Source organism: Danio rerio, chromosome 2, assembly GCF_049306965.1.
Source record: "Danio rerio strain Tuebingen ecotype United States chromosome 2, GRCz12tu, whole genome shotgun sequence".
NCBI lineage: Eukaryota > Metazoa > Chordata > Actinopteri > Cypriniformes > Danionidae > Danio > Danio rerio.
This window is the reverse complement of record NC_133177.1, coordinates 50,334,189-50,355,982: the sequence shown is the minus strand read 5'-3', so window position 1 is coordinate 50,355,982 and position 21,794 is coordinate 50,334,189. Positions and strand designations below refer to the sequence as shown.

The 21,794-nt window shown below is 34.9% G+C and overlaps 2 long non-coding RNA genes across 2 annotated transcripts in view; both read right to left on the bottom strand.

Annotated features, from left to right (window-relative positions):
* LOC137488194 (uncharacterized) overlaps window positions 1-21,794 on the bottom strand; it is a 194,634-nt gene that overhangs the window by 5,896 nt on the left and 166,944 nt on the right. The gene's annotated exons all lie outside the window — the stretch shown is intronic.
* Window positions 8,840-10,642, bottom strand: LOC141378884 (uncharacterized). The gene is made up of 2 exons (XR_012394405.1): window positions 9,912-10,642; window positions 8,840-9,371 (listed from the first exon to the last, which is right to left on the bottom strand). It is a non-coding gene; the product is annotated as an uncharacterized lncRNA (long non-coding RNA).

Sequence of the window (21,794 nt, the reverse complement as noted above, 5' to 3'; positions counted from 1 at the left end):
GATTAGCCTTTTAAAACGTTACAAAACAGTGTTTTCTAGTGCATCGCAAAGCTGGAATTTAGTAGTAACATTTGGCCGATATTACTGCCTGAGTGAGTGTACGCTGTCGAGAGCCAGTCATCAGTCTGGAAAATTTGAGTTGACAGATTTCATATGAAGACTAGGTTTGTCAGAATACACATGTATATACATCTTGAGGGATGTTGGACAAAGCTCCACATTCCAGTACTATCCTGCACGATCAGCCTAGACAAATACTGTGATACTTTGTCATATGTCATGCCATATAGTACTTCAAAAGTAATTGCCATTGAACAAATATCTTCACATCTACGTGTTAAAATATCTAATAAACCTTTTTTCCACAAGCTCATACTCTGCCTGACACTCAAACAACTTTTGATATATTTTCTAATTAAACCATCACTATGCAGGTTTTAGAATGTCTTGTTACCCAGCTAACAATTTTATGTTATATAAACATATAAAGTTACCATTAAGTTATAAAAATGTTTTGCTGGAACATTACTAGAGTGTTCAAAACGTTCCGTTTTTTAGACGTTGCATTAATGTTATTGTTTGGTTATATAAACATTATTTAAAACATTTTAGAACATTTCATTATCTTGTTATGTTAAGGTTTTAATAACATTATTTTAAATGTTTTTTAAATGTTTTATTTCCTATTATATCAATGTTTTACGAAGATCTTCCTAACATTCCCATTAAATTATAAAAACGTTTTATTTAAATGTTATTGGAGCGTTCAAAACATTCATTTTAGATGTTTCATTAACGTTAATGTTTGGTTATAAAAACATTAATAAAAATGTTACATTTCCTATTATATTAATGTTCTAAGGTTTTCCTAACGTTCCCATTAAGTTGTTAACAATGTTTTGTTTGAACATTATTAGAGTGTTCAAACCATTCATTTTTTTTTGACTTTGTATTAACATCATTGATTGGTTAAGCTGCGGTCACACTACAGTTTGTGTGTGCGAAATTCTGTCATGTGGCGCTGCGAAAAGGGGCGGGAATAAACAAGATTATCAGACAATAAAAAAAGCGAGCGATTGCTCCATGTTTTAAATTTCTGTCCAGAGAGGTTATGTTTTGATCCTCGGTTGGTCTCACACAGTCAAGTGATGCGATTTCGCCAGAGTTCACCAAGCTTGAACTTTTTACTGTAGCAACTTGCGAAACTTAATGCATGACCCTGCGTTTCCGGTCTGTCGCATTCGTGTGCGTATGAATGAAAGTCTATGGGAGAAAAAGCCCAGTGTGAATTCGTATGAGTTCAGTCATATGAAATTGTACGATTTTAAAGAGGAGGCGTGGCACCTAACCCCACCCCTAAACCCAACTGTCATTGGGGAATGAGCAAATCGTACTAAATTGTACGAACTAGATCGTACGAATTTATACGAATTAGCCACTAAATCAAAAAGTTACGAATTGTCGTGAGATTGTGTTGGTAGGACCACATGGAATCTGCGCGTGCAGAAATCTGCAGATTTTTAGCCCATTACTGAGTCTATTTATTCACTTGTGTTAATGTGTGTAAATTTTTATTTATTCAGTTTTTAAATTATTTCAGTAATAGTATTGACTAATATGAAAGTGGTCAGTTGATTTATTTACAGTACACTTTGTAAATTAATATATTTTTTTGTAAATAGTAGATTGTCTTTTAGTAGATATATTATATGAGAAACTTGCTTTGTTTACCAAATAAGTGGATCTAACTGGATTTGCATTGTAAAAATTAAATACAAGTTGGTATTATTATTTTTTTAATATATATATATATATATATATATATATATATATATATATATATATATATATATATATATATATATATATATATATATATATATATATATATATAAAGTTTTTAGTTGTGATACTCCCAAAATAATTTGCAAAATTACTAAATTCTCCACAGAAATAGCAAAAAATCTCTGTCTGACCCTATAAGAACATTATTAAAAATGTTTTTAGAACATTTTATTCTCTTGTTATGTTAATGTTTTAATAGCATTATTTATAACGTTAATAAAACCTTCCAACAAAAACACAATGATGTTTTCATCCTAAGCTTTTTTAAAAACATTACATTCATAAATGATCAAAAGGTAATGTTTTCAATTCTAATGTTTTTAAAACATTTCTCCAACAATGCATGGATAACTTTTATGCTAACATTTTTAGAATGTTTAATTATTACAAATAACGTTAAGGAAACGTTTGAAAAACATTATGCAAAAAAAATAAAAAATAAATAAATAAATAAATAAGTTGGCCAAAGTTAAGAGAACAATCCCTGTCAGCTGGATGTTAGCTTAAATTATTAGTTTGTTTTTTCTTGGCAAAAACACTTTTTTTCTCACATAAAAATCGTTGGACATGATTTGATTGACAAAGACAGTGGACATTTTAGACATTTGCCAATGACAAATGTTGCCATTTGTCACTCAATTAAATAATGTACTAAATCAGCCATTGGCCACCCCGCCGTCTTAGAAATCGGCAACATCCATTAGAAAATACATTGGTTGATCGCTACTTGAAAGTCTGTCCTTGTGTGATCCTCAGTCATTTCATGAATGATGCCCAGTTTTTCTCTGCAGCCATTGGCAAATATACTGTAATCCCTAGTGTTTTTAGCTCTGTTCAGATTTTAAAAGTCAGCCTTTAGTTACACCAAGAATTTCTAATTAGTTTAGTTTACAAATTATAAATGTAATACTCATGGCACCACACTAAATGTCAGGACTGAAACAGCAATGTTTAGTGAATCCAATAATCCACATGTGCATTGCTTTTCGTTTAACTTAGTATTTCATCTCACTGATCTGCTATGACTTCTATAAATCGTCTCATGAAAACTTGTGGCATTAGAGCAGTGGTGACAGAGTTTACTATGACCTTGCCTTTTAATCCAATATGTTCTTTCCAAACAGTCTCCCCCAGCAGCTCTGCGTTTCTCTTCCCGTATCTCTTTCTTTCTCTCCCCGCCAGCTAAAGAATCCTTTCATCTTGGACTTGTCTCATTTTGCCTTTTCGCACTCTGGCTGACTGCAGTGTTAAATTTTTGTATTGCAAATGAGACTGTCACGCTTCGCAGATATGCAGGCAATTAGCAGCCAACACAGACTCTGTCTTTAAGGCTTTTCATGAAGTATTTGAAAGACAATGGGAACGGTTGAATCACAGGACAGAGATGAAACTCTCCCTTCTGCTCGTTCCGGGAGAGGACGCTTTGAAGTGTTGCGATCTAATATTTCTCTCTGAACATAGTTATTAAGGACACTTGCGCCATTCCCTAGTTCAGTGGTGACAGGGAAATGTATGTCAGGACCGCCAATGTAATATGAGTGATTCTAAATGTTCAGTCTAGATTTGAAATGGGCCAAAACACATGATATAATCGGTGATGCAGTTCATTATTTGTATAGTATAATAGCAGTTCATTAACTGTTCAAACTTGTCTATGTCTAAATTGTTTTCATGTTGCGTGTTTTATTACTGTTTTTTATTTTTATTTTTAACTAGCGCTGCACAATATGTCATTTCAGCGCTGATATCGCAATGTGATCATTTGCAGAAGTCACATTGCTGAATGTGACTTAAGTTTGTTTTATAATTTATCATTTGCATGTGTTTATGAGGCCTGTGATGATATGAGGATTTTAATAATTTTTATGGCCCGTTTCTACTGAGTGGTACGGTTTGGTATGGGTCACCATTATCAGGCTTATGTTTCCACTGGCAAAAGTGTACCAATGGTTGTCAATGGACTTCATTCTCACTCGAGGAAATGTCTACAGTAAAAGGTCAGTCACATTTCATATGAGAAGCACTTCTCACAAAACAGATGCTTTATACACATAAATACTTGTTTATAAATGTTCATCACTAACCTTTCCGTGAACATAATTTGATTATAACTGTAGATCAATGACAGTGTGAAATAGGCTACTGTAACATCTGTAATTACAGTATATAAAATAATTAAATAAATAAATGCCACATTTTTGTACACATAGACCCTTACAGTCTGATGAAAGTATCTGATAAAAAAAACACTCAAGAAAATAGTTACTAATTACTTTTCATTATATGTATGTATATATATATATATATATATATATATATATATATATATATATATATATTAGGGATGCCAGAGTTCTCAATATAATGTTTAACAATTCGGTACGACCTCCACGGTTCAATACGCACTTGTGAATTGCGGTTTTCTCAGTTTTGCGTTTAAATAATTTATGTGTGTTTTATATCTCCCTGAATTGACTGTGTGCTTGTAAGTCCATGAGCTGAGATGAGTAAACTTCTCCCCGCGAGTAAATATCCAATCACTATGCTCTACAGTTAGGGGACGATTAGCCATCATTCCACACTTTAACTTGACAAGCGGCGAAGTGAGGCTGAGGCTGAATGTATGTTTATTTTCAAAATGTAGGAATGTACTGTACACGTTCCCTAGTTTGTACATGGGCTACTAGCAGCAGTCAGATTTCAGTGCTATTTTTTCATATAATTAACACTAGGAACTACTTTTCTTGGCTTTTAAGTAAAACAAAATGAATATTGCAATAAATTGTTTTTATTTTTTTCTCCTTAACCTTTTACTGTTCTTATTGCCTATAGAAAAAAAACAAACAAACAAAAAAAACACGTGTCAAGCCATTAGAACCGGACCGAAAACAGTGTTAAAAAACCGAGGTACTGTATGTATTGAACCGTGGGCTAACAAAATTTTTGCATCCCTAATATATATATATATATATATATATATATATATATATATATATATATATATATATTTATTTATATATATATATATATATAAAGCTATATTTCTTTAGATTTGCCTAATTACCCTAATTTATCAAATTACCCTGTCTAAGCCTTTAAATATAACTTTAAGCTGCATAGAAGTGGGGTGAAGCAGTAGGTAGTGCTGTCGCCTCACAGCAAGAAGGTCGCTGGGTCCCTGGTTCGAGCCTCGGCTCAGTTGGCGTTTCTGTGTGGAGTTTGCATGTTCTCCCTGCGTTCGCGTGGGTTTCCTCCGGGTGCTCCGGTTTTCCCCACAGTCCAAAGACATTCAGTACAGGTGAATTGGGTAGGCTAAATTGTCAGTAGTGTATGAGTGTGTGTGTGAATGTGTGTGTGGATGTTTCCCAGGGATGGGTTGTGGCTGGAAGGGCATCCGCTGTGTAAAAACTTGCTGGATATGGTGGCGTGTCATTCCGCAGTGGCGTGTGTGTGTGTGTTTTACCAATAAAAGATTTTTTTTTTATTGGCTGTTTGTCAACAACCCACACATTGATTGACATTTCTGACTTCAAATGGAACAAATACGGCAGCCTGTTATTTTCAATGGGCCAAATTGATGCATGGAAATGATAAAACAACAGTTGATGCAGTTTAATATTTGTTTAGGTCATTTAAAACAATTCAGCAAGCTTCGTTCCAGAAACAGATTACGCTTTGAGTGTTCCACAATCACTCCATTCCAGCATGGCATGATTACCAGTGTAAAAAACGCAATGTACAAATTGATTGATGCTATGTCTGACTCCAAATGGAAACACTGCAGCCTGTCATTTTAAATGGGCCAAAATGATGATAATATAACTGTTGATGTGATTTAATATTTGTTTAGGTTTTTAATACAATTTGGCATGCATCATTCCAGAACCAGATTTCTGGTTTGAACATTCCATAATCACTTTATTTCAGAAATGATTATGCGTGTAAAAAAAAAAAGCAATGATTTGATTGATTTACTTATTTCTAGACACTAGAAGAACTAATGAGAGGCTTTTGACCAGCATGCTTCTCATTTACATGTTTCAGTGCTTATTATGCGGTAACTCCTACACATATCCATTTTTTTGTCCTTGTTATGTGTTAATTTGTTACTGGGGTTCATTAGTGACCCACACAGCTGAACACTCGTTATAAAGCGTGCTTAGAAACGCTCCGTCAACATTGGTTTGTGTCAGGTGTCCTAAGAGTCAAGATGACACATGCACTGCTAACAGAAGTACTTAGAAGGCCACTTTTAGCTTTAGGACAGTGTGATTGTACGAGCGGGTGGGTGTTGGTGGGTGTTTTTGAGTGTGGAAAAATGGACCATATGCGACTCTTACTTTGTGTTTAGAGATGGTTGCTTACTGTGATGTAACTCAATCTCCATCACAGATTTGTGGACTGATTCTTTTTGTTTCCACCCCTGGGTAGTCTAGGGCAGTGGGTTTGCACACTTTAACTGAGGATTATAGAACATATATAAAGAAAATAGTGTTCCAACGTAAGCACGGACAACAATAATTTGTGTAAAAATAATAGTGATTTACTGTATTTACAAGTGAAAAGAACCAATAAAAACCAAAACAATATCTACAAAAGTCTTACTAATATTTAACAAGAATCCCCTCTAATCAAATCTAGTAAACAAAATGTATGAAAATAAATCTTCAACATCATTGACATCCCACCTAATCTATACAAACAACTTGACCAAAAATACAAGGATTAGTGCACACCCTCGTACCTCGAGATAGTTGCAAACCTACTTGTTGAGATGTGTCACGTGTCTTACTTACCTACCAGCCTTTCTAATCTCAATGACAAACAAAAGGGTAGGGAAGGATTGGTAACACAAGTGTACGAACAGACAGAAACAAAATTCAATCAACAACAAGAACACAGTGTAAATGAAATAGCGAAGAACGATATCTCAATCTATCTCAACTATCGTAAATACTTGCAAAATGCCCAAATGCAAACCATCAGAAATGCCAACTGGCGCAGCTGAGGCTGGAAGCAGTGACTTTCTTGCTGCGAGGTGACAGCACTGCGCCACCATGCCACACTTACATATAACATCATCAAATTAATAAAATAATCAGCTAATGAGAAAGAAATGGCAGAAAAAGGAATAAAAACAGACAATATCTCTATATATCTATATCTATCTATCTATCTATCTATCTATCTATCTATCTATCTATCTATATATATATATATATATATATATATATATATATATATATATATATATATATATATATATATATATATAATTAACCATTATTAATGCTGTACATGTATTTTGCAGCCAGTTTAGATATGAAGGTAATTCAGTAGCAATACTCGAGAGCTTGCAAATGTAAATGTGAGCACTTGTGATAAGAATATTTGTATGTGTAGGTTGAAATGTACACTTACAGCTCTGATGTGAACAGCTGAAATCCTCGATTTGCACACACACACAACAATCCACACACTTGTGTTTTGAATCGGAAGTTGCAGATTAATAGTTGTGTATTTGTAAAATGTCATTCACAAATACAAAATGACAGACACACGTGTGCACGGCAAATTTGACTGCATCTTTGCTCTACAACTACAGGTCGGCACTCACAACCTCTCAGATTCGTCAGTACAACTACAAATCTCCTGCGCTCTGACTTTTGCTACACACCTCCCGCGATCTCTGTAGCAGAACTCATCTGTGCACTCGTAGATGCAGAGGCGTGAGCAGCGCGGGGCGGGGGAGGGGCGGGGCTGGTGTAAAGCTGTTTCATTGGCTGAAGCCTGACCAATGAACAATGCCAGCAGCCAACAGGACTGAGGTGCAAAATAATTATTTGCCATGATTATTTTATTATTTAGGGTTTATTTCAACTATTTTCTGAAAAGATTTTTGTTAAATATCATTAATTCTACTGTAATGTACATACCAGTAAAAGAGCAGCAAAGCCAGTTTATTGGCTACAGCCAGCCAATGAGATGGGGCGTTTCTGTTTGTCAGCACACAGGGCAGCTCACGTTGTTGGAGGCCTCGAGCAATCAGAGGGTAAGTTATGATTTTTTAATAATTATCTATATGTTCAATACTGTTAGCTAAGCTAAGGACTGTGCTGGGTGCTTCTCTTGTTTGTTTATTTATATAAGAAACAGTTATGAGTTATCTAGGAGCTGCTTTCAATCATGTTACATGGTTCTAAAGATACGATTCAACCCACATGAAATAAGTTGTAATAGTATTTATAGCAAATAATAGTACGTTTTTGAACCATACTAACTATAATAAACTGTATTATACTGTATATATTGCAGTATCTACAACTTTGTTAATGAATGCAACAGCACACTGTAGTATTAACTAGCATAAACTTTAATAAATTGAAGTATACTTATATGTATATATATATATATATATATATATATATATATATATATATATATATATATATATATATAGCTTAAATTTGAAAAAATTGAAATATAGCTATCTGTTTAAAACTAAACATTCTAATGCCATTTATTATGCAAATATCAAGTTGAAACAAATCTGTTAAGAACACGCATTTATATGTAAAACCTAATACATTTTAAAGCAGTTTCATTTCTTTCTAATTTATACATCTACATGCATTACATCTGATTTAGGTCCACAACTTGCATCCTTCAACATGATATGTGTGTTCAAAGGAAGAGCAACTAGGTGAGGGAGACAGTGTCCATCGCTCAGCTGAGGGTCCACTTTGAGCATCTCATCTGCAGGGTTAAGCAACATAAGCTGAACAGTCATCATCTCTCTCTATTACAGCGAGCATCAACCAGCTTTACACAACGGCCTGCTTTCTGACCATTAGTAAAGGCTTGAGCAAAGTATTAAAGAGGAGATAACATTTGATGGGTAATGATGAAGTTGGATTTACCACCTCCATCTCATTATGAACAAGGAAAAACCCTGAAATATTTCAATACAAGTAACTAGACATTTGCACTGCACTTATTTGGACTGTAAATTTTATTTGACAAATTACATTCCCTTACAGAACAGGTGTCAAACTCAGTTCCTGGAGGGCTGCAGCTTTGCAAAGTTTAGTTCTAACCCTAATTAAACACACCTGATCAAACTAATTGAGTCCTTCAGGTTTGTTTGAAACTTTCACTTAAGTGTGTTGAAGCAGGGTTGCAACTAAAAACGTGCAGGGTTACGGGCCTTCAGGAACTGAGTTTGACACCTCTGCTTTACAGTAAAGTGTAAAAATACTACATTAAACAATTATCAAAATAAAAGTTGTGTGTGTGGGTGAGTGTGTGTTTTGTTCAAATCTGTAGTCATCTTGGCAGGTAAAAAGAGAAAATTAAGTCGGCTTCCTCTTGAATGATCTGAATCATTTTGAAGTGTTTGTAGATGAGCTGGATCCTCATGTCATCTTTAGCATGAATAAAATCCTATTCAAGCTATGCAGCTTCTCTGAGTTCCTCATCGACTTGAAACACGCTGATCTCTCCTGTCACTCCATCCTTACAGGAAACTGAGAAATAACCTATAGTTAGTAACTTTCATAATTAAAAAAGTGATATAAAGGACACACTGTACACAAACATGTAAATAGATAGATGGATAGATAGACATGATGCAGGTTATAATAACCAAAACCGGTATTATCTGTAAGAAACTGAAACGCCTAGTGTTATTTTTAATTGCTATTAATGTGTGTGTGTGTGTGTGTAAATATACTTCAATTTATTAAAGTTTATGCTAGTTAATACTACAGTGTGCTGTTGCATTCATTAACAAAGTTGTAGATACTGCAATATATACAGTATAATACAGTTTATTATAGTTAGTATGGTTCAAAAACGTACTATTATTTGCTATAAATACTATTACAACTTATTTCATGTGGGTTGAATCTTATCTTTAGAACCATATACCATGATTGAAAGCAGCTCCTAGATAACTCATAACTGTTTCTTATATAAATAAACAAACAAGAGAAGCACCCAGCACAGTCCTTAGCTTAGCTAACAGTATTGAACATATAGATAATTATTAAAAAATCATAACTTACCCTCTGATTGCTCGAGGCCTCCAACAACGTGAGCTGCCCTGTGTGCTGACAAACAGAAACGCCCCATCTCATTGGCTGGCTGTAGCCAATAAACTGGCTTTGCTGCTCTTTTACTGGTATGTACATTACAGTAGAATTAATGATATTTAACAAAAATCTTTTCAGAAAATAGTTGAAATAAACCCTAAATAATAAAATAATCGTGGCAAATAATTATTTTGCACCTCAGTCCTGTTGGCTGCTGGCATTGTTCATTGGTCAGGCTTCAGCCAATGAAACAGCTTTACACCAGCCCCGCCCCTCCCCCGCCCCGCGCTGCTCACGCCTCTGCATCTACGAGTGCACAGATGAGTTCTGCTACAGAGATCGCGGGAGGTGTGTAGCAAAAGTCAGAGCGCAGGAGATTTGTAGTTGTACTGACGAATCTGAGAGGTTGTGAGTGCCGACCTGTGGTTGTAGAGCAAAGATGCAGTCAAATTTGCCGTGCACACGTGTGTCTGTCACTTTGTATTTGTGAATGACATTTTACAAATACACAACTATTAATCTGCAACTTCCGATTCAAAACACAAGTGTGTGGATTGTTGTGTGTGTGTGCAAATCGAGGATTTCAGCTGTTCACATCAGAGCTGTAAGTGTACATTTCAACCTACACATACAAATATTCTTATCACAAGTGCTCACATTTACATTTGCAAGCTCTCGAGTATTGCTACTGAATTACTTTCATATTTAGACCATACATTTAGACCAGTAATTTTTAGACATATTTTTTTTTTGAGTTTGTTAAATAAATAATAATAATATAATGTTTCTCTCACCCTCACAACTTGTCACCTTGGAATTATAAGGTATTATCTGCGTTCTTAATGATTCTGATATATTGAGCTTCAAAGTTTTTGCATTCCATGGCAAGCAGTATGTGTGTCTTAAATTGTAAACAACTTATAAAAAAAATCCCATAATGTAAATAATTTGTCATTTAATAAGAATAATCAGATATAAGATATAAATAACTCTACTTTGACAAAAATGTCAGATAGAACCTTATAATTCTAAGGTGACGAACTGTGCTTGCAATCAATTGTTAAGCTAAGCGAAAGATAGGCTTAAAGGTGCAGTATGTAAGTTTGACACTCAGTGGTTGCCAAATTGAGGCGCAACAAGGTTAATTTAAATCATGTACTAAGTAAAAGCAACAGCATGCAATGGAAGGAATATTTTCCATATTAAAATGAGTTTTAGTTCTAACCAACACCTCAATTTGATATATTAAAAATATTCTGTTTCTTGCAGCTGCACATCAGAATACACTGACAATGATCACCTCAGGTACACCTCATGTGCTTTATTCAGTGTTAAATTCTAATAATGTGAGTTTCAATGCCATTTTATATGACATGTATTGCCATACTACTGAAAGCAGCAGCAGACCTAATCACCAAATGTTTACGTTCGTAATGTTTATATTATTTAATAATTAATTTGGCACATTAGGCACCGAAATTCATATGCGGATTCTGTCCGGTTCATACCAGCTACAAAAGCAGGGTCTATGCAGAAGTCCTAAAGTTATTTTCTTTTAGGTTTTGTATACCTTTTTAAGACTTTTTAACGACCTTCTGTTACGACTAAAGTTTATTTATTGCGTATTGCATGTCTTTTTCTTTGTCCCGCCTTCTTGTTGTTGTTTTCTGTTATCCCATAGGCTCCCATACCGGCGTGATCTCATGTTCTGATTGGCTGCTTGTCTCGGAGGCCTGTATGAAAAGGGGCTTCTGGCAGGGTAAGGGCAGTTCATTTGCGTTGCTACCGTTGCTGGGAGTGGAGCTCCTGGATTTCCCTTACCCCTCCAGCTGACGACAAACAGTCAGTTTTGTACCATTGTTAACCTTTTTTGAGAGTTTGAGCTTGTAGGGGTGGCCTGCCTATTTATTTGATTACTTTTGACTATGTTTATGTTTAGGGAGAAAGGTAAGCTTCCTGTATTTTTCTTTAAATAGTAATAGGTAATTTAGTGCATTTACTTTATAGATTCTTTTGTTTATTAATTTGGCCTGTGGCCACCATGAAGAGATGCTTATTTATTTTTACTACATTTTTCTATAATAAATCTATTCATATTCTCTCAACTGAGTTGCGGAGTTTGGTTGTCGACCGAATCTTTTGCATTAAGTTTTTGTTTTGTTTGGGAAATCCACCACCCCAACACATTTGTTTTCTTCATTTATTATGCCCATGTTGTTTTCCCCTTGGGGCGTAATACCTTCTTAGAATATTTTAAGACCTCATCGACACTTCAAGTTCTAATCAGTATCAACTAGGGATGTAACGGTATTGTAAATACCGTCATACCGCAATATTAATTTTTTTCGATATTACCGAAGTTGCATGACTCGGTAAAACTATAGGTCTTCTGAGAAAATTTGCTCAGGCGAATGAAGCAAACGGGAGGTACCGGAAACTACAATTCCCATCAGCCCAGGCTTGGCCATAATCCCTTGCGGTCTGTTGTCGCTACAGATCCAGTAATGCGGAAATGGAGTGTGCTGCTAGAAGCGGGGATGAAAAAGAGCTGGGTGTTGTTGCCGCGCGCGTACTGAATAGTGGTGTTGTCGCGCGAGTTCTTATCAGCTGTGTTGTCGCGCGCGTACTGAATAGCAGTGTTGTCGCGCGAGTTCTTATCAGCTGTGTTGTCGCGCGCGAACTGTAAAGCGGGGACGGAGGGTATGTCGCGTCGCGGGGGCACTTTTGATCATTTTGGAAGGGAACTTTCTATCCAAGACTAAAAAGGGCATGTGCACTGCACAGGTTGAGCCCTGTGTGTGCACGTGCCTGCAAGTTGGGGAATAGGACTAATAATCAGTCATGGGGACTGCAGAAACACAGCACACTGTTCAGATTGATGCAGACATGAGATCTCTATCTCACTCATGGTTTGTCCTCTCAAGTGGGGGAAAGACAATGCACAACGTTACCCACTGCTGTCAACCTGGGCCAAGTCATATCTCTATGTCCCAGAAACCTCAGTCCCAAATGAGAGGGTTTTTTTTCTGTTGCAGGGGACATTTTAAATGCCCAGAGATACCAGCTTTTACCAGATTATATTTATATGGTAATTTTCCTTTAAACCCATCTCTATCTAAGTGAGTGAGTGATTAAATGTTGAATGAGATGCGTTTTCAACACTACTAAATTGAAACTTAATTTTTTTACATGGTTTAATATTTTTTTGTTATTAAAATTGTAGTTCCTGTTTCAAAGCTTACAGATAGATGGCTAATTTGTATGTCATTGACACTTTTGGCACTTTTTTGGAGTATTTTCATAAGTTTTGTTTTTTCCTGTAAATGATTCAAGAAATACCGTACCGTGACATTCATACCGAGGTATTACCGTACCGTGAAATTCTGATACCGTTACATCCCTAGTATCAACCCTTTAACTTAGTAAACAGTTGTTAATAAACAGTTGTAGTTAAATAAATGAATGGAGCACAACTACGCAACGGAACTCAGATAAACTAGGAAAAAACATAGATTGAAAGAACAAATTAACAGGTTGTTTTCAGGGACAGGCTTCAACCACTGTGTAAACTCATCTTTCTCCAACCAGAAGCAATGCAAGCTTACATTTTGTTCATTTTGTCATCTGTTTTGCTACATGTTGAGAGTGTCACATCACCTTCCCGCTTTTGTCGCAAATTATGTGACATCACCCGATTGGAGGAGCTTGGCCAGATACACCACGACCTGAACCAGTCGCATGGATTGAGCACGCCATTGTTAATATTAGCAGGAAAATAAATATATTTATGCTTTTTCTTTGGAGTCAAACACTTTGGACATTACTTAAACGAAATTTAAGACCTCGTAAAAACGTGATTAAGACTTTTTAATACCTTTTAATGGCCCTAATTTTCTCATAATTGATTTCTCAACTTTTAATACTTTTAAAGACCCCGCAGACACCCTGAAAGGCACCCCAAGCAAAGTCTAAATGTGGGTAACACTATACAATTCAGTTAACACATATACTGCAAGATAAACTGTGCTGTAAATGTAATTAACTCTATTTGTTGTAATTGATTCACAGTACGTTACTGGCGAACTGCTGCCAGTATGTAACCGTATATTCTACAGGAGATTGTTAACAGCGTACATATGGAAAACATCTACCTAAATTCACCCAATCCAATCAATCAGTCAACCCATAAGCCCTTCATGCCACAAGTGTCCTCATTTCTGGTTTTCCTCCAAGCCGCTGCTCTGAGCTCTGATAACCACAGCAAGACGGATGAGGCAGAAATGAAGTCAGCGTTAGTCTCATTTACAGACCTCTACATCTTCGTCAGCAGCAGCACATGTGGGAGGCTGGAGGTTCACATACTTTTATAGTCATAGATACTTTCCCCTTCTGTCATTTATTAGGTGTAATTGCTGTCTGGCCTTGTTAAGCACGCCTGTACGACTGTGTGTATTAACAGGTGTGCAAGGACTGATTTTTCTCTCTCTGGTGCTTCGCTTTTACCAGTTTGGCTTCAATACGTCTGAGGTAATCAGCTCTCGTCACTAACGCTAGAGTGAGTTTGACAGATATATATTGGATTGTTAAAAAAATTAAAATTAGTGCCCCTAGTCAAAATGCAAACCTGCTTTATAAATGAAACTAGACAAGTTAATGCACTGAGGGTCTATAAATTACACTGACACCCCTGTTTTTTTTTTTAAAGAAAGAATTGGTTCTGTTCTAGTTTATTCATTGTAAAATACTGTAAGGCTTAATGTAGTTCTCCTTCACTCTGTCAGCTTGTTAAGTGTTCAGTGTAAATGGAACTGAGCCTCTTTACCCACACGGTTCTCTTTTCTTCCATCCATTTAGTTTGGTCTGTGGATCGCTGAGCGAGGAGATAAATTCTTTATCGCTATGCAAGCTCCAATTTTCTGCCAGCGTTATAATATAACTGAAAAGCTCTTTTTGGCTGTGAATCACCGCTGGATAACACAGGCTTGTAAAACGTGGATGCATAAGAGGTTGGAACAAACCGCAGATGAGGTAAAACTTTTATTCATCGGGTCCGTGGGGAAACTGATTTCAGGAATAAAGTCTAAGCCTTTTAGGACGGAAGGATTTAGTGGTGATTTATGAGCCCGTGTAGAGGCTATAGTCAATGTGATTTCAACTTCATTGATTACATTTTTTCTAATTATGTAATTCCCCATGAAGAAATTAATGACCTATAAGCCAGACAAATGCCAAGTCCTTCCTATTTAAAGTCCCCCTTAGACACTCAAATGTTGTATATTTTGTAATACAGTTGCTCAATTGTTTTGTAAATTTACACATACAAACACACACACACACACATATATATATATATATATATATATATATATATATATATATATATACTTAGTCTCTTTATTTATTCGGGGTCGCCACAGCAGAATGAACCGCCAACTTATCCAGCAAGTTTTTTTACGCAGCGGATGCCCTTCCAGCCGCAACCCATCTCTGGGAAACATCTGCACACACATTCACAAACACACTCATACACTACGGACAAATAAGCCTACCCAATTCACCTGTACCACATGTCTTTGGACTGTGGGGGAAACCGGAGCACCCGGAGGAAACCTACGCGAAGGCAGGGAGAACATGCAAACTCCACACAGAAACACCAACTGAGCCGAGGTTCGAACCAGCGACCTTCTTGCTGTGAGGCGACAGCACTACCTACTGCGCCACTTCCTCGCATATATATATATATATATATATATATATATATATATATATATATATATATATATATATATATATATATATATATATATATATATATATATATATATATATATATATATATATATATATATATATATATATATATATATATAAACTGAACTTCAACTCTGAAATCTGCACTGACACATTTTCAATTTACTAGAACATCTATGTTAAGCTGCTTTGACACAATCTACATTGTAAAAGAGCTTTAGAAATGAAGATGAATCGAATTAAAGCTCCATGTCACTCAGTCACCTATAAAATACTTTATTGTACAGCAATGTTTTTCATTTGAGAGTGGACTGCACAATTCTCCCCTTTCTTCTTGTCTGTTTTTAATAATTTATTTGCACATACCACAGTCCTTCCTCTGATACAAGGTGAGCAATGTAATCTCTGTCGAATCACATAATGTAAACAAAGCATGTGTACATTACCTACATCGCCGCATGTATTGTGCTTGTTTAGTGCCTCAGGCTCTTTCCAGCACAATCTCTCCTTAAGCTGCTTTATTGACATTAAGCTGAGGTGATTGTGTCATGTATATATATATATATATATATATATATATATATATATATATATATATATATATATATATATATATATATATAAATATATTATACATTTATCATACATTTTTATACATATATATGTATATATAAATATATTATACATTTATCATACATTTTTATACATATATATATATATATATATATATATATATATATATATATATATATATATATATATATATATATTTATATATATATATATATATATATATATATATATATATATATATATATATATATATATATACATATGTCTGCAACGTCTAAGCTTTGAGTAAATAAATAATGCTGAACTAATGTGTTTTTTTCATTCTCTCGCCTGCAGCCACATGCTGTGTTTGTTCAGCTGAAAAAAACAAACAGTATACTGTAATGAAGGACAACATCTATTAGTGGCCAAATCAAGATGATAACCAGGCTTTTTATATATTGCAAAGTAAAGCTGAGAGGAGAAACTAGAAAACATGGACTGATGGCCTTCATCCGATTCAGTATGATTGGATTGTTTTTTGAGGGGTGAACAAACGCAAGTAATCGTTTACGGAGACTAGCTCTGAACGGATTATTTCAAGAGTTCACACTTAGATATAATATTGGCAAGTTTGGCATGCTGTCCTGGGATAGAACCCTGAGCTCTGAGATAATTGAAGCCAGGGCTCCCACCTGGTCGATAAGCATGTACGGGGGTATGAGATCAGGTGATTCTCGAGCGCTCCCCCTGGTTAAGGAGGAAAAGGGGGAGGTGGGTGGATAGGGGATTCTTCAAAAACGAAAGTAAGGGAGTTAGGCTAGACAGGCTATTTTTTGTGAGTTTAGACAAAGTAAAGACAAGTTTTTCACTTGACGACTATCTTTTAAATGCCTCTCAGGCAGTATGCTTGGGCATTCTGTTTAAATAAGGAAACGTCAAATTCTCCAAAAATGCTTGCCAAGCTTATGATTGAATTTCATATTAGGAATCACCAATAAAATTTAACAACAACCGTCTCTTTAGCTTCATTTCTTAACTTTAGAATCACACAAAATCTGTAGAAACACACGTCTGGTCTGAGCCACTCCTTTAGAGTATCATTAGTTTATAGCGATCGATGATTGGCTCCTGTACTAGAAGGCGGGCTTTATTCACCATATAGCGATCAATGATTGGCTTCTGTGCTCGAAGGTGGCCTTTATTTGCCATATTGAGTGTTACACTTTCGAGTACGTTTAATACTCCCCAATCGCTCTTCCAGGCTATGCTAAATTGCTTTTTTCTTGGAAACTCTTACTGTTATTATTATTGTTTTATTTTGCTGTTTTTATCGTAGTGCATAGCTGTTTTTACCTGTTACTGCTATTGTAGAGCCCCTTGGTTGACCAAAGGTTGTAATTAAGTGTCCTCTAAAAATTAACTTTGATTTGATTTGATTAACGTAAGAACAGCAGGCACGAATGGCACTGGCGAGAGAAATTTGAGATCTCAAAAAGCGTACACAGCGGCCTGGTGGATTCGGGAAAACCAAAAAATGCTAAAAAAATACATCTGGGATATATTTGGCACAATCCAGAAATGTATACAATAGTACGTAATCGGAATTAGCCTGGGTTGTTCATGTTTGTTTCAACTACCTTTTTAAAAAAAAGTTAAAACAACACAATTACTGCATTTTTTAAGGGACAACTTAATTGTTTTATGTTCAATCCACTCCAATTTGTTAAAAAAAGCTATTAAGTTAACCTGAGACAACATGAGGGATTTTTGTGGAACCCAGCATCTTTTACAGTATGCTATTGCTATCTACATCTAATATATAAAATAATAATAATAATAAAAATAATAATAATAATAATTTTTAGTAATTTAAAAAAACTCAGACTTAAAATAAGTATAAAATCTAATTATAATATTTATTATATTTGTATATGTATAAATATAAATGTATAAATGTAGTGCAAGTAGAGTAAAAGTATTTGTTGTAAATGTTACTAAAAGTAGGAGAAAAAATTAGCAACTTTTAAATGTACTCAACTTTTGTACGTTTTTTAAATGTACAGTTGTAAGTAGTGAATACTACGCTGTAAAAAGCGTTTGTGTTTACATGTGATTTGTGTATGTGTGTGTGTAAACGTAACATTCTGTAGTGCATTTAGTTATAGTTAAAGCCATTTCAGTCATCATACCATAAATATTTGTCATCTCATCATTACATGCAGTCTAGTCTCTGGGTCAATGCGTGTGAAGATTTTTGACATCTTCATAAACACGTTAATGCTTCCAAACATTTTGCTGCATTTAAATGCACCCATGTCTTGAGGTTGTTCAGTATGATGCGATTTTTTATGTGCGATTTGATTGGACGGGAATCACAGGACAGATTATTCTGATTCCCATAGACAAGAAACAATATAGTGACTGTAGATAGGGAAAGTAATGGAGTAAAAGTACCAATACATTAATAAAAATGTTTCTCAAGAAAAAGTAAAAGTACACATTCCTAAAGTACTTAGTAAATTACAATTCCTGAAAAAAAATACTCATTTACAGTAATTTGAGTATTTGTAATTTGTTACTTTACAGCACTGAAATGGACAAAACAAAGCGGTAAGTGTGCCCTCTGTTTCTGCCAATGAGGTTACGACTCTTTAAAATAAATCTTAGATGTAATCTTTTTCTAATCCCCAGAGCTATACACAAAATAACAGCAATCCAGAGAGCAGGCCACATCCAGTGTCCCTGCATGACCCTTGGGACTCGAGGACAATAACGGTGAGCTTCCTCGAGCACGTCCAGTAATAGAAATATTGACGTAACGCTCTCTGTTTTCATTCTGCTGTGCTGATCCTCTGGGCAAAAGTCATGGCTAGAAAAATCCTGATATGATATTACAACATATTAAAAGTTAAGCTTTCATCGTTTTATTCATGAAGTTGTGAGGTAAATTTTGCAAGTGAGGAAATGTGCACTTTTTTAGATTTTTTTTCTTTCTCTTATAAACACAGATTCATTCTCTGAGAGAAAATAATATCATGTCCCGTAGACCCACAGTGAGTCACCTTCATACACAACATGGCCATGGTTTTTATTGAAGCAGAAATATTGTTATTCAGGAGGAAAACGGAGGTTAAGATGAGACACACTTTTGGCAAAAAAACAAAAAACAGAACCGTTCATTTTGAGATTTTGGTCTTTTTTGAGTGTTTTTTCTGTGTAATCTAATGAAAACATTGAACGAATCTGTTTTAAGTGTTTCTTTTGTTGCAACTTCAGCAATTTGCATCTGAAGATTTCATGTACAATCAGTGGGTGGAAGGAGTACTGAAATATCATACTTAAGTTAAAGTACTGTTACTGTACTTGCCTAAATATGTAGTGCCAGTAAAGTAAAAGTATCTGTTGTAAAAGTTACTCAAAGTATGAGGAAAAAGTAGCCATTTTAAAAGCACTCAAGAGTAGTGAGTAATGAGTACGCTGCTAAAAGCTGATGCATTTACATGTAATTTGTGGATGTGTTTAAACGTAACATTCTGTAGTGCATTTAGTTATTGCCCAGCAGGCACACATCGTCAAAAAATGTTAATATTAGGTTCGATTTAGGTTGTGATTTTAGGTGACCATAATACAATGTCTAAGGACGTTTTTTTGATGTCCGATAATGAAGTCAAATTATGTTGATATTTGGTTAATTTTTTTAGGTTGTGTTGGGAAGTGACAAAAATCTAAGGTCAAGTCAACATCTTAAACCAATTGACGTCAAATACTGACATTTATTCATCATGTATGGCGTTTGAATTTTTTTAAAAATTCCATGTGTGTTCAAAAAAAAAAGGTCAGAAGAGGTTTGTCTTCAATGTCAAAAATCTTAACAGTTTATTGGATACAAATGAATAATTTGATTCATAGCATTCTGTTATTCTCAATGCAATGCAAGAGTTAGATTCAGGAGGTACGCAACAGTTTTCATTTCCTGACTTCAGCTTATATAGGCAGCTGATATTAACAGGTGGAGTTTAGTAAAATTCGTCATTTGTCAATCATTGTCCAGTCCTCCATTAGCCGCACCCCAGACATAAGTTCTCTTTTTCTACGAATTCTCTGAACAACAATAAAAGCATAAGACTTTCTGTGTTCTTTGTTCAGTTTTAACACCTTTCTTCAGACAGGAAGTTTCTGCAGAGCTAAACTTAATTTTGCACCTGCGCTGCATCACAGACACAACAGTAAAAGTTCAGTTAATATATGACCCTTAAATGACCAATATAAATAAATATAATAATAATAATAAATAATAATAAAAAAAATACATTCCTTTTTCCCCAGCAATGGCACCAAAATCCAACATCTGATAGACATCATAGTGGTAACGTCTATACAACGTCAAGCTGTAATATCTTTAGACATTGATATTTGGTTGATTTTAGGTTGGAAGTTGGACATTGAACCCAACCTGATTGTGATTTCCAAACAAAATGCAACGTCTCCACAACGTTGGGGTACAAAGTATATCTAACATCATGTTGGCGTCTTGTGCCTGCTGGGTGTTTAAGACCATTTTGGTCATAAAACAGTAAACATCAGTCTTCTTCTCATCAGTGACATGCATCTGAACAGTCTCTGGGTCAATGCGTGTAAAGATTTTGGAGATACTCTTGGACTCTTTAAATGCTTCCAAACAGTTTGCGGGCATTATAAATCACCCATGTTTTGAGGTTGTTTATTATGATGTGATTTACCTTCTGTGTGATGGGATTGGACAGGAATCACACGACTGATTTTTAAATTCCCAATAGACAAGAAAAAATAAAGTAGTGGCTGCAGGTTGAAGGAAAGTAGTGGAGTTAAAGTACCAATACAGCACTAAAGGGAAAGTAAAAGTACACTGTTAAAGGATCAGTATCAACAGATATTAAGCAGACAGTCTAATACTCAAACAGACCATCAAAATTAAGTGTTACCAGCATTTCTCTAAATTTATCTATATATATTCGCTAAATATTGCTAAACTTTTAAGTCCACTTCAAAATAAAAGAGACTTGAGATCTTCTAATCAGATGATTCTTCATGTTCCCAAAACAAGATCAAAATGTAAGGGTTACATGATGTTTTTCAGTGGCTGCCCCCCGACTATCCCAATGTATATTAAACTGTCCCCAATGTTTAGTGCTTTCAGGTCTCAACTGAAATTGTACCTGCTTATTAGAGCATTCAGGGTTGATTAAAGGGATCTGGTTTAATGATTAATTATTGTTGAATTTTAGTTTCAGTGTCTGCTGAATATATATATATATATATATATATATATATATATATATATATATATATATATATATATATATATATATATATATATATATATATACATATATTTTTTGTCTATGTGATTTTATGCTGGACTTTAGAAATAACAACACTTTAGAAGTAACATTTGTATTGTGTTGTATTGTATGACATTTTATTCTGCAAATAATTGTGATTTTTACCTGGCTTCTTACACTGAATCATGAAGGGATAAAAAAAGAGATCTTTACTTCAATACTGTATGTC